This window comes from Gavialis gangeticus, unplaced genomic scaffold, assembly GCF_001723915.1.
Source record: "Gavialis gangeticus isolate Ggan-Ray unplaced genomic scaffold, GavGan_comp1, whole genome shotgun sequence".
Classification (NCBI taxonomy): Eukaryota; Metazoa; Chordata; order Crocodylia; family Gavialidae; genus Gavialis; species Gavialis gangeticus.
This window is the reverse complement of record NW_017729006.1, coordinates 28,246,214-28,258,330: the sequence shown is the minus strand read 5'-3', so window position 1 is coordinate 28,258,330 and position 12,117 is coordinate 28,246,214. Positions and strand designations below refer to the sequence as shown.

The 12,117-nt window shown below is 43.7% G+C and overlaps 1 long non-coding RNA gene across 1 annotated transcript; it reads right to left on the bottom strand.

The window, feature by feature from the left end:
* Positions 1-380: 380 nt before the first annotated feature.
* On the bottom strand, positions 381-7,678 carry LOC109291982. Its single transcript, XR_002096009.1, has 4 exons — positions 7,540-7,678; positions 7,262-7,379; positions 4,749-4,913; positions 381-557 (listed from the first exon to the last, which is right to left on the bottom strand). It is a non-coding gene; the product is annotated as an uncharacterized LOC109291982 (long non-coding RNA).
* Positions 7,679-12,117: the final 4,439 nt, after the last annotated feature.

Sequence of the window (12,117 nt, the reverse complement as noted above, 5' to 3'; positions counted from 1 at the left end):
TCTAACCTTAGAAGTCCCCTTTGTGGTGTTCCATGTAGTGTTAGCAAAGCTCGCAGACTTTGTGCAGGGACTGGGTTATGCAATGTCAGATCACAGATTCAGTCAGAGGAACAAAAGCAAATTCCAACATGCATCCAGAGTTCAATACATTACCTCCTTCTCCCAGTCACTCTTCATCATGCTTCTTTTTGAAGTCCCTTCTGAACTTTTGAAGTTCTCCTCCCTGGTAGCCTTCCACACAATAGTTAATATCTACATAACATTTTTAGGAAAGAAAACAAGGACACCCTTTGAAATGCGACTGATTTCTCTCAATAAAATAGCTTCTAAGGTCCAAGGTGACAACAAAACTTGCTGAATACGTAAGTACTCACCCAGCCATTGTATTATCTCTCTCTCTCATCGCTTTGTAAAGTACTTTGAGATGCCATTCTCATGAAAACTGCCATAGAGAAGCACATTCATTTCTTCTTCTCATAAGTATTTTGTTCTGCTAGTAAATGGAAAGGGGTTGTGCCCTCTGGTACATGTGTACAGTAGCTAAAACACTGTCAGCACTGTTGGAATACAAACAACAAATAATCACTACTCTCTCATCCTTTGTTATGGATATTCTTTGGAAAAAGGACCATTTTTCACCCTGGACTGTGCCAAGCACGATTGACGTCAATCAGGATCGAGTCCCATTTTTGCTAGGTACTTTGCATACCCCTAGGGACAGGCAGTCTCTGCCCCCAAAACGTTTTAGTTTAAATGGACAACAGAGTTGAAAGAACCACCATCAGTGGCCCCAATCCATATGTGGCTCCCACTGAACTAAACACCTGCCAGAAACATACTAAAGGTAGTCCCCTTCTTTTGAAGAGCTTACAGTCTTAAAAAAAGAGAGGCCAATTAAAGATAGAGGGAAGGTAGTCTTATTATGCACATTTTACACATGGAGATCTTGGGCATAAGAAGATTAAATGGCTTGTCTCAAGTCACCATGCAACAGGCCTCTGGTAGAGCTGAGAACTGAACTTGAATATCTTGTGACTTGGACCCCAATCTCATTTGAGGCCTCCTGGAGTTACTGTAATGCAAGATAACAACTATTTCTTATGATTATTATCCAGAGAAATATTGAGTTAATCAGGCCAGCAGTTGTTGGACATGCTCCAGACGGCAGGTTCAGCAAGGGTCACTGCAGCAGGGAAAAAAAATCCTTTTGAAGTTAATTCTAACCATGTTTAATGAAGATGAAGAGAAATGAATAGTGTCTGCAAGGTGAGCTAGCTGATTACAGAGGCCATGGCTATGTCAGTCACCCTAGGGACATACACCCACAATCAATTACTCCTTTAGAGAAACACAAGCAAGAAGGCTAAATGTGTGCTGTCTCTCTTGCCCAGAATATAACAGCAGCTGAGATGCATCTAACTTAACTAACCCACACTTCTCATGGAAACTGAATGGACAGGCAATACTAGACAGAGGGATCAGAAGAGCGGAATGATCTAAAAGGACTGGTCTCCTGGCACCAGGTAAGGAGTGACAACTTCTGCAAACATAAGATTAGCAGGTCTTTCTAGATCAGCGGTGTCAAACAAACAGCCCATGGGCCAGGTTCCACCTACGAAGCTGTTCTGTCCAGCTGGCGGACTACCGATGTGGCCAGGAAGAACGGCCTGTTGAAGAATGGTAATCAAGAAGGCAAACAAGGACTGGCACAGCCCTGGGTGACCAGCGGCTGCTTTGCTGGTCACCACTGCTACAGCTTTACTTCCCTGGCCACTGGACCCCTCAGCATGCCCTGTGCTGAAGTTAGAGTCAACGGTGCCACTACAACAGCTCTGGGTTCATCACTGAGAAGGCACTAAAATCACTGCCGTGTGCTCTAAATCAAAGCTGGAGCTGCTGCTGCTACTGCTGCTATGTGGTTCAGTCCGGAGCCGAGGCTGCTGCCACTGTGGCAGCTTTCTCATGCCCCAGTCCAAATCCAACCCACAAGAAGCCCTGTGGGTCCAGAGCTGGCCTAGGACACAAGGCAAGTTTGATCCCCCTGTTTTAGATGATGTGAATGGAGGCAAGAAAAAAAAAAGCCAATTATCTGTGCCAATCAGCAGCATGCAAAGCCACTAGTCCAAGCACCTAATCTACTCACTTATCCTTGCCAGGAAAACTCTAGTGAAAGAAACTGATATGATCATTCTTTTATGCAAGCTACATTTTGGGCAAACAGAATGTGGCTAAACTGAATTCACCCTTTGGGCCATGTCACACTAGAGAAAGAGCTAGTGATTTATACAGTTCAGCTAGGTAGAAATATATAACAGTTGTGTAACTGCCTGTACATCTCACAGCTGGGAATGTTGCCAAATTGTCATCTGACACAATGAAGAAGAAAAGTTGCGTGTGGTTTGGCATGGTAGAAAAGCTTGCAGCCAATCCCAAAATTAGTTTGTTTTTTTAAATTAAACAATTATCTACCAACCAACTCTTATCCTCAGAAAATTGGGCCTCTCTCCATCTCTCTACAACAGTGATTCTCAGCCTTTTAGGCTCCTAAACTCAAGACACCCCTGACAAGACTCAAGGCACCCCTCAGAAAATGCCAGCTCTTTGTTTTCACTCATTTTTTTCAGTATGGAAAAATAATAGAGCAATTTTTCTATTGCAGAGAACTCAGAAAGACCGCAACAGGTCAGAACATTTTAACATTATGGGTTTCTATTTGAAATCTCTGGGCTTATCTTGTGAATCATACTGGCTGACTGCTGACATACCGCTGATGTTGCATGGGACCCTGCAACACCCTTGAAAAGACCACAAAGTACCCCAGGATGCCTCAGCATCCTAGTTGAAAATCATTGCTCTACAAAAATCATTTGTAGGTGCATGTAAACACCTTTCCACTTCCTTGGAAATTGGCAAGCACAAATACTTTCACTCTCTTTAGAATGGCAACAGCATCTCAGTGCCAACAAATGAGCTGATTCCGGCAGCTGTCAAACTCAGAAGACAGATAGGCCTGTGGTTTAGGGCACTGGACTGGGATGAAGGGGTTTGGAGTCCAGTTCCTAATGCTGTGACAGCTTCAGTTGGGGATCTTCAGCAAGTCACTTGATCTCACTATGCCTGGATTTCTCCTCTGAAGATACAGGACATCTCCAGCACTTCCCAAGCATGTGAAGGAGATAATTTTGGTCATGTTTTGAAGGTCTAAAATACATGGACTTGTGCAATCATGTCATAGATCTTTCCTGGAAAGGCATTTTGGGCAGTGTTGCTATCACCTACAAGTGGTTCTCAAACAGGGTCCTGTGGCACACTGGGTTGTCAAGAGTGCTGCGGGATGCCACACAATACTAGCACTGTTAGGTGTGCAAACACGATTCACCCGATAAACCCCAAATAGGAATCCATAGTGTTCAGTGCTCCTGGCAACAAAGGAATTGCTATATTAGTCTTCTCTAGTCAAAAAAATAAGTGAAAAGTAAGAGGTGGCATTTTCTGAGAGTTGCCTCAAGTCTAACAGGAGGTGTCTTGAGTCTGAAAAGGTTAAGAACTCCTGAACTACAAAGTTGTTTTTTCACCATAGGATGGCTCATGTTTTGATTCAAGATCTCCCTTTCTCCTCCAGCTGCTGAAGAAATGAGTTGATAACCAGTCACACACACACAGACAAGTCAAAACACTCAGAAGGTCTTTTCTCAGCAATGTAAGCATCAGGTAAATGGCACAACAGAGAACTAGGAATTAGCTAGTGATCAGGGCACCCTCATCTCTAGCTAGTTACTCAGCTGGTAAAACTGGACAGGCACAAAAAGTCAGTGACAAAAATATGAACTCCACTTTCTAGACGGCCTTTTAAGTATAGCCATCAGGAAGCCCGTAGACTGATAAAAGTCCTGAAAACACACTGATTTTCAGCAGTGATAAGCACTGTGGCTGCTTGCAGACATAAAAAAAGAACAACACAAAAAACCCACACTTTACCAAAAGCAGCAGCACATTACTTCAAACTGCCTCTGCAGCATCTGTATAAATTGTGTGCTTCATTGGGGCTTTTTGATGCTTTTATCTAATAGCTGATTCAATAAAAGCGCCAAAAAACCCCACTAAAGCACGTGATGTATATAGACGTTAGGAGAGTCGGATCCAACTAATGCACTGCCTCTTCTGGTCATGCGCTGGGCTTGGCGTAGGAGCTTGCCAACTTTAAAGTAAAGCACAATTTTTTAAATATCTTGCCTGGGAACAAATCCCTCCTAGCAGCATGTTTCCTGAGGCACCAACTCTGATTTGATTTTGGAGGAAATTAATCCCAGTATCATCCTGCAGAGGGAGCTCTTGTGCAGCTCTGACTGCCCAGGATTGTGGCAACTCCCTTCCCAACCCAGATTTTCTGACCAACAGGAGGCCACAAAGGAAAACCAGGGAGGAGAGAAGATGATGCCAGCAGGAAGGCAACGAGGTATGTAGCAGTTTCCAGATATTGCAAGATAGTGAATAGGAAATTATGCTTTGTGCCTTTGTAAATGGCAGCCTACACACTGGATAGGAACGCTCTTATCAAGTGCATCTCACGCGATGGCAAAGTTTGGGACCCTCAAGGTCTAGCACATTTTTTACGATGGCTCCTTGTTCACTTAGTTTTGGCAGCTGTTATATTATGCACAATTCTATATTACGCAATATGGAAATACCATATTGACATTTTCCCCACTGGTGGATAAATGGACTGGACAAACAAGCTGCAGTATTACCTGATAATAGTGACGATGAGTTGATAGGCACAACGTTGCTGACCCAAAGCAGAACACATAGCAAGAGTTTAGCTCAGTTCCACTTATTTATGCAGAAACAACCACCAAAAGAAAATGCCTTTGGTGGGTTGCATGTTATCTGCGGTGTGTGATACAGGCCAACTTCTGTGGGACAGAACAACCGTCAGACTTATTTGGACTCTTACCATACTATCTGCTTGAGATCCCAGACAAGGAGAATGTCTCGGTTCGTAGCATCGTTCCGTTTGCTGATTGGTGCTAAGGTTTCCTGAAGTGATCTGTGATTTTGGCCGGTTTGATTTTGGGGCGTTCAATCTAGGATGCTTTAAGAAAGTGCTGAGCAGCTACTCTGACAATTAAACCCCTTTAAGGTTTCCTGTATCAGGTCCACAGAAACTGAGGCACTCAGCATCACAGGGCACTTCTGAAAATCCTGGCTTAGATCTTACCTGTCACATGGAGAAGGATTTTATATTGTTTGCTTTTATATGCAGCTGGATCCACTTTGGGCAAAGTCATAACAATTCCACAAGGAAATCAACAGGAAAAGGTAGCAGAAAAGACATTCATGTAAACACCACCGCCTATTTCCCAAATTAAATGGGAACGGTGCTGTATCCTAATTTATAATTCCTTCCTGTAACTGTACATTGGCCTGATTCGCACTGCTGCGGTCAAGAAAGGGATTCTCCTGAACTATTTTCAACAGTTTCCATCCTTTGAGAGCAGCCGGCCATTATCCCATGGCCAATATGTTTGTTTTAAATTTTCTGTTCTCTTTCCTTGCATGTTAATAAATACGTTGTTAGCTATCATCAGCCCCACAGATAAGTCAGTCATGGAAAGACAATCATCCTTGACTGTGAGGAATTGCTGCTGATGAACGAATACAATGAAAGCACTTTCAGCTGATATGCAGCCGATGCACTGTATTGATTTAAAAACCTGCTTTACATTCAAGAATTCTTTAGAAATGAATTTGGATCCCCTTTCACTTATAGAAGGCTCCTTTTGATATCTGAACAAAGCAGAGGTTTTGTAACAGACATAAGGGAGTTAAGAACCCAATTCTGAGTTTCAGTGAGAGCAAAGCCCCTACCCTCTCTTAGTCCCACAGTTTCTCTCTATACTAGTCTGAACCAAAATCAGATTCCCACACTTCCTTCTTTTAGGTGATATCCAGATCAAGAACCATAATCCGATCTTGTGGGTTGAAACAGTCCTAGAACTGCCATGGAGGTCTCAGTCATAGCTCAATCCATGAAACAGCAATGTGCACGCAGATCTGAAGCATTACTGTCCCTGGTAAGCAATGGTAACAATCTTTTCCTTTGGAAAATACGGGGAGTTAGTCAACTTCTACTAGTTTCCTAAACAATATACAAAGAAAACTTATGACAACTATTAAATGTAGATTGGAGCAAGCTCATCACTGTGCCTTGCCTTCCTTATTTAATATTTGTATCTCAGTAGCTCCAACTGAGAGGGGTACCATATTTTGCCAGACTAAAAAATAAATAAAATCTTAGCCCCAGCTGCAAATGGCTCCCATTTAATTTTATATCTGGAAGCTGCCAGGGAATGAATAGTAGATGGAGAAGGGTGGAGGGTGAGGTAGACTTAAAGGGAATAAAAGATACCGTAAGCACTGACAATTCATTAGTTGTCAAACCATAGACATGCACTAGTTCGCAAATGCCACTAAATCTCTAGGTAGCCTGTTCCAGTAGTTACCCACCCTCTGACTATGTGGGTGATAGGCACTAGAAAAGTCTACCTAGACAAGTTGTGGAATCTCCATCCCTGGACATTTTTGAGAGCGGGTTAGACAGACGCTTAACTGGGATGTTTGTTCAGGGATGATACTGCCTTTAACAGAGGCTGGACTAGATGGCCTCATGACATCCCCTGCAGCCCTACTTTCCTATGATGCTACAATCTTTATTGTGTCTTTCCACTCCAGTTTAGAGCGGGGTATAAGGGCTCCACATACTTCTAAGTACTAAAATGCAAACTGATTCCTAGCTTGGAGATCAGTACCTGAACCTATCACTTCTAGTCTAGGAACACATGTAGCCTTTGTCCCAGGACCAGTTGTACCTGTGTTTGCCCTAGAACAGAACAGTCCTGGGACTGGCATGTACACACATTGTTCTTCCAATCAGGGCTGAGAGAGTGGCTGAACATGCTGCAGCTTTTCTGCCATTGATTCAATGGTGTAATCCGAGGATAACCAGTCAGACTCACTTCGCTATATCGCAGCACAAACCCTTGGCACTTCCTGCGTGAACATTTTTAGGGTTTGTCTCTGGACAATAGACATGGACATCTGAATTTCATCCTGTGATAAAATGATTTCTCTCAGGACAAATGTGAGGTCCGTTTGTAGCCCTAATTAGTAGGTTATTGGATGGCAGATGCATTTTTCCTAGCTAGTGCTTCCTTGAGATAGTTACTCAAAAAACTAGGTTTGCCAAGAATACCATGCTCACCCTCTGTTTTCTTGGCTTCAGTTTTGTTCCCTTCCTTGGCTTGGAATCAATCCAATCTACTTTTTCTGAGAAGGTTAACAAGAAGTTTGACACTGTTTGCATCCAAATGTATCTTGTTCTCTGTTAGGATTGAAAAAGCAAACTCCTACAATATGCACAACACACAGTGTAATGGTTCCCAGCATGCACTGTTGGTGCTGTTCTATCATCTGTCCAATGATAGAACTGACTAAACTGGAGGACTGTATGCTGGGATCTGTTGTCCCTTTGAATCATACCTCTATAATAAAGCCAAAGGAAGATACAATCTGATCCCTTTAATGTAAGTCAGGCAGGGCCTTATGCTCTTGGAAAGTTGAACATATAATCCCCCTGACTGGGCAAACTATATTCCAACATTCATGAGTCAGCATTTTTCTTTCAGATGAAGGACATTACCTCCACATCTTATCCCTGAGATGCACTGGACACTAATTTTAATTGGTGTTCAAGTCACTCAGATGGCAAATGGCAGATTTTTCCTTCTTCAGCAATTATGATTTTATTCCTTTATCTCCACCTTGAAAGATCAACATTGAGATTTCAGTACACTTCCAGCTTCAGTGGTCTCAAACTTTACACCCTATCAAATTAAAGAGAAGATATTAAATTAAATGAAAATAATTACAGGTTTAGTGTAGAGACACATTTGCAGGTCATGTTATCTGACAGTTTTCCGTCTGACAACTTTTACTTTGCATCAAAACCACCCACAGACTCCAAAAGCCCTTTTTAGTTTGTTCAGGTACCTGTTCCTGAGACTTTTTCCTAAATTTAAAATCATGAACCCAAACTACCAGCCCAAGGAAACTTCCAAGCAGCTTCCACTTATGCACTGGGTAACAAGGCTTTTGTATCTGCAAATACTCTTGGGAACAGCGCTAATCAAAATATCCACACTATCTTGTGTATACAGCATCCCACACTTCAAAATAGCAGCAAGGGCACTTTAACTAAAGCTTGTTTTAGTTAAAGTTCCCCCACAGCCATTTTCAAGTATGGGGTCACTGAATACATATGATGCCGAGGCTGCTGGAGCATGCTAATGAGCATTAATCAAGTCTGCTCTAACACATTCTAGAATGCATTAGAGCAGGCATCAGGCACATGTATAGGTGCCCATAGAGTCTAAAACAAGGCCATGGCTTAAAATTTTTGCATTTGCAGCTTTCAGCTCTGTTGTGCTCATGTGCATTAAGGTAAACCAGGATAGTTCAGAAAAAGGGACAATTGTCACAGGTTTGGGAACCCATAACCTAGTGGGTACTAATAAGTGAATGTATGGTAATAACAACTTGCATTTATATTTGTATGAAATAGGGGTAAAGTCAGGCTCCAAGTAGCCAGAGAAAATTTGCAGGAGGCCAAGGTTAAATTAAGATAAGCCCTCTCTGGGACTACTGCTTTATTTATAGGATTCTTATTTAAGCCAAGACAAGCCAGTCAAGCCTCTAGCCAGTTAAGCATTTGAAACTCCAAACCAACACAACAAAAACCCAAGCAAACAAGTAGAACAGGTCATGTTTCCATAACTCCCAGCTTCAGCTTCTGGTCACCAACCTCTAGCTATCTCTCCCCTAACTGTGTTGTGAGCAAAGCTGCTGAGAAGACACAACTCAACATGTGTTATACCTTGGCCAGATAAGTGTCACAAACTGGTTACAAAAACACAGTTGTGCTTCTAGTAAAAATGGGACTTTTATTGAGCAGTGAGGCATTGTCACAGAGCTTGCCTTGTGAAATGCTCACGATCAGGGATCCGTTTTTTCCTTTCATGCAGAAAAATGCAGATTTTCTCCTTTAAAGAAGAAAAGCCCAGGAAACCACAGATTTCCCTTGCAGGCTGGCAGAGCTCCAGCCTGCAAGGGGCTGCTTGGAGCTGGGAGGAGCGGGAGGAGGACAATCAGAAGTGGGGGCGCCACGTGTATGTGCACGTGCACACATGCATGTAGCCAGCAATACAGCCAGGCAGCATGGTGGAAAGCAACTCCTGCAGCTCTCTAAAGGTAAGCCTATGGGACAGAGATAGAAACAAATTGCAGGGGATGACATAGGTGATGCATGGGGGGCACAAGTTGTGGGGAGACTGAGGTGACAGTGGTTTGTGCTGAGCCTGCACAGTGAGGTAGACCATGGGGGAGGGTTGGTGGTTGGGGATACTGTCCATCTGGGGCAGTGCCCTGGGCCCAGAGCTAGGGCCAGAGCCAGGGCCAGGGCTGGAGTAGGTGGGAATGTGTGACTGCAAAGTCCAGTTGTGGAATGGGACAGAGCATGGGTAGCTCATCCCCATTGCTGTTTGCACTCAAGGGGAGGGGTTGGGCCCACAGGCAATACATCAGAGGGTACGGGGGGCCTGTGCTCTCCCAGATTTGTGCACCCACAACAGGGCACAGGGCTGCAGTCTGGCTGGACTGGCACCAGGCATGAGCCCCCTGCAGCCCAGGAGACAGGATCCAATGCGGGAGGGCAGAGTGGGGTGGGGAGGCTCGGTGCTGCCACCACCATTGCTGGGAGTGCCGCACTGCCATGGCTCCCAAGCTGAGGTGCCATAGCAGTGGCATGGAGTTGTGTGCCCCCACTGTGGGGGCAGGCAGGAAGCAACTCATTTTTTTAATCAGAAAATTTGGGATTTTTTTTAAACAGAGAAAACCAGGATCCCTGCTCATTATAATCTACCCCATCCCTTCTAAACTCTGCATTCCACAGATATGAGCCACCCTCTCTCCTGTTTTATGATGTTGATGTTCCACTAATCAAGCTCTCCTTTGTTCTGCAATTTTTCTGTCTGCTAGCTGCTCCTGGTAATGAAGCTCCTATTTCATAGCCTCACAGATTGCTTTAACTCATTCCAATGAAATTATATTTGTTTTTGCTTCAATTTTAAACTGAATAATACAGACCTAGGCCCTTAGCATAGTAGCCAAGTTATTTTCTTACCTGGAGAAAAAATTGTTGTTTTATACGTGATGATGCACCTCACCATCTGCGCCTCTCTCCTTTCAAAATTGTAGATCCTCCCATGGATGTGATGTTAAAGCTTCCCCCCTTAAAACAGAGTGTGATGGCATTTGTGTCTGTGTCTGGGAGTGGCAGGAACTGGCCTGCTTACCTTTGGAAGAGGATTTACTTACCCATCGCCTCCCTCTGCTACTGTGTACATCAATGAAATATACAGCAGAGCAAGTTTCTGTCACCTGAAGTTTGTGTTGGTCCCAACAAATCACCTTCAGTGACTATGAAGCTCCCAGAGACCCAGCTGATGGTCAGGGAAAGAGAACAACACATGTTAAAATAAAATGGAAGGCAGTATGACACCACCTAGCAGGCAGCCACTGATTAATGATCTCTCAGTGGAATATGGTCATTAAACACAGCTGGAAGCTTTTGGAATTCACTCACCCAGCGGTGGCATGTCACTGCTTTGCCATTTAGCACATATGGTTGCAATTAATTACATGTAATTGAATAACTCCTTTTTTACCAGTTTAAAAGAAATCTGTCTGGGTTCTTTCTGCCTCCTGAATCGCATGAGGAATATCTTCTTGTTGCCATGTTAATGATTTGAAATGCTAGATCTTGTCACTAGCCAAAAGCACTTCCAGTGCCTCTGATGGGTTGTTTTGTGGGCTGAATACAGGTCACTTTCAACTTGGAAAACAAATCTAGGGTTTGATCCTGAACAGCGGTCAACAGCTGCAACTCTCTGACTCTAAGCACTTTTTAGCATACTTCAAGCTCTCGAGGAAAAAACACTCAAGAGAGGTTTATGGAGATACCTAATTCATCTAGGACAGCTCCTTCTATTGACTGCAGCAAGAGCATGCAAATTCTCCAGTGCACATCAATTTCGAGGACCTGGGAGAGGACCTCGTGTTGTCTATATCATACACAGATGAATTCATGTAAAACATTGACATGAGAAATAAAGATTCACAAAGCTAGAGCACAAAGCTATTGTGTTAGAGGAGGGCTGGCCAACTGCGGAGCAGTCAGTGGCCGCACCTATATGGAACTCTGCTATGCCATGGCTAAACCCTTCCCTCCCCTCACACAGGGGATGGCATAGTAGCATAGTGGAAGGCTTCAGGCTCCCACCCCTGAGATATGGGCCCTTGGGCTGTGCTGCACTCTCTCGCCCTGCAGGTGCCATCTCAGGAAGAAGAAACTGGAGGAGGAAGGGGGATCCTAGAGACCACAGCAGCAGCAGCTGCCAAAGTGGTAGGGAGTGCCTGCAGGTCAAAAATTAACCCCTCACAGGCTGCAAATTGGATGGCCCCGTACTAGCAGAAAGATATCCCACAACTTCTTATGTTTTCCTACATGAAAATATTTGAAGTCCCTCACTTTAGCTTTGTGCTTCAAAACCACAGAAGGCATGTAGTCCTGACTCCTTTCCCATTGCCTATCATTTAAAATGAAAAAGAACATGTTCACATTCAACACACTGCAGGGAAGATTTCCATGAGCTTGGTGTCTGAATGGAGACACCTTAAGAAGTCTTATAAAAAGAGCTGAGCCCACATAGTAAGCAAAATAAATCCTTGTAAGATGTCCCAAGTTGGGAATCAGAAGCACCGATTAATTTAGAAAATAGCATTCTTGATCTGTAGAGGCCACTCAGAAGTGCAGTATGATACCATGGGGTTGTTTTGAGGGGTTTTTTATAACTATATATGGTTAATCTGAGGTTCTATTAGAAGTAGCACCCAAACATCTTGAATGGAGTTTGAAGCTTAGCCAGACCTACTAAATTGAGCTTTCGGGTTTGATGTCCACCACTTGTGCTTCTAGGATGGCCAGAAATGCAGAGGTGGCAC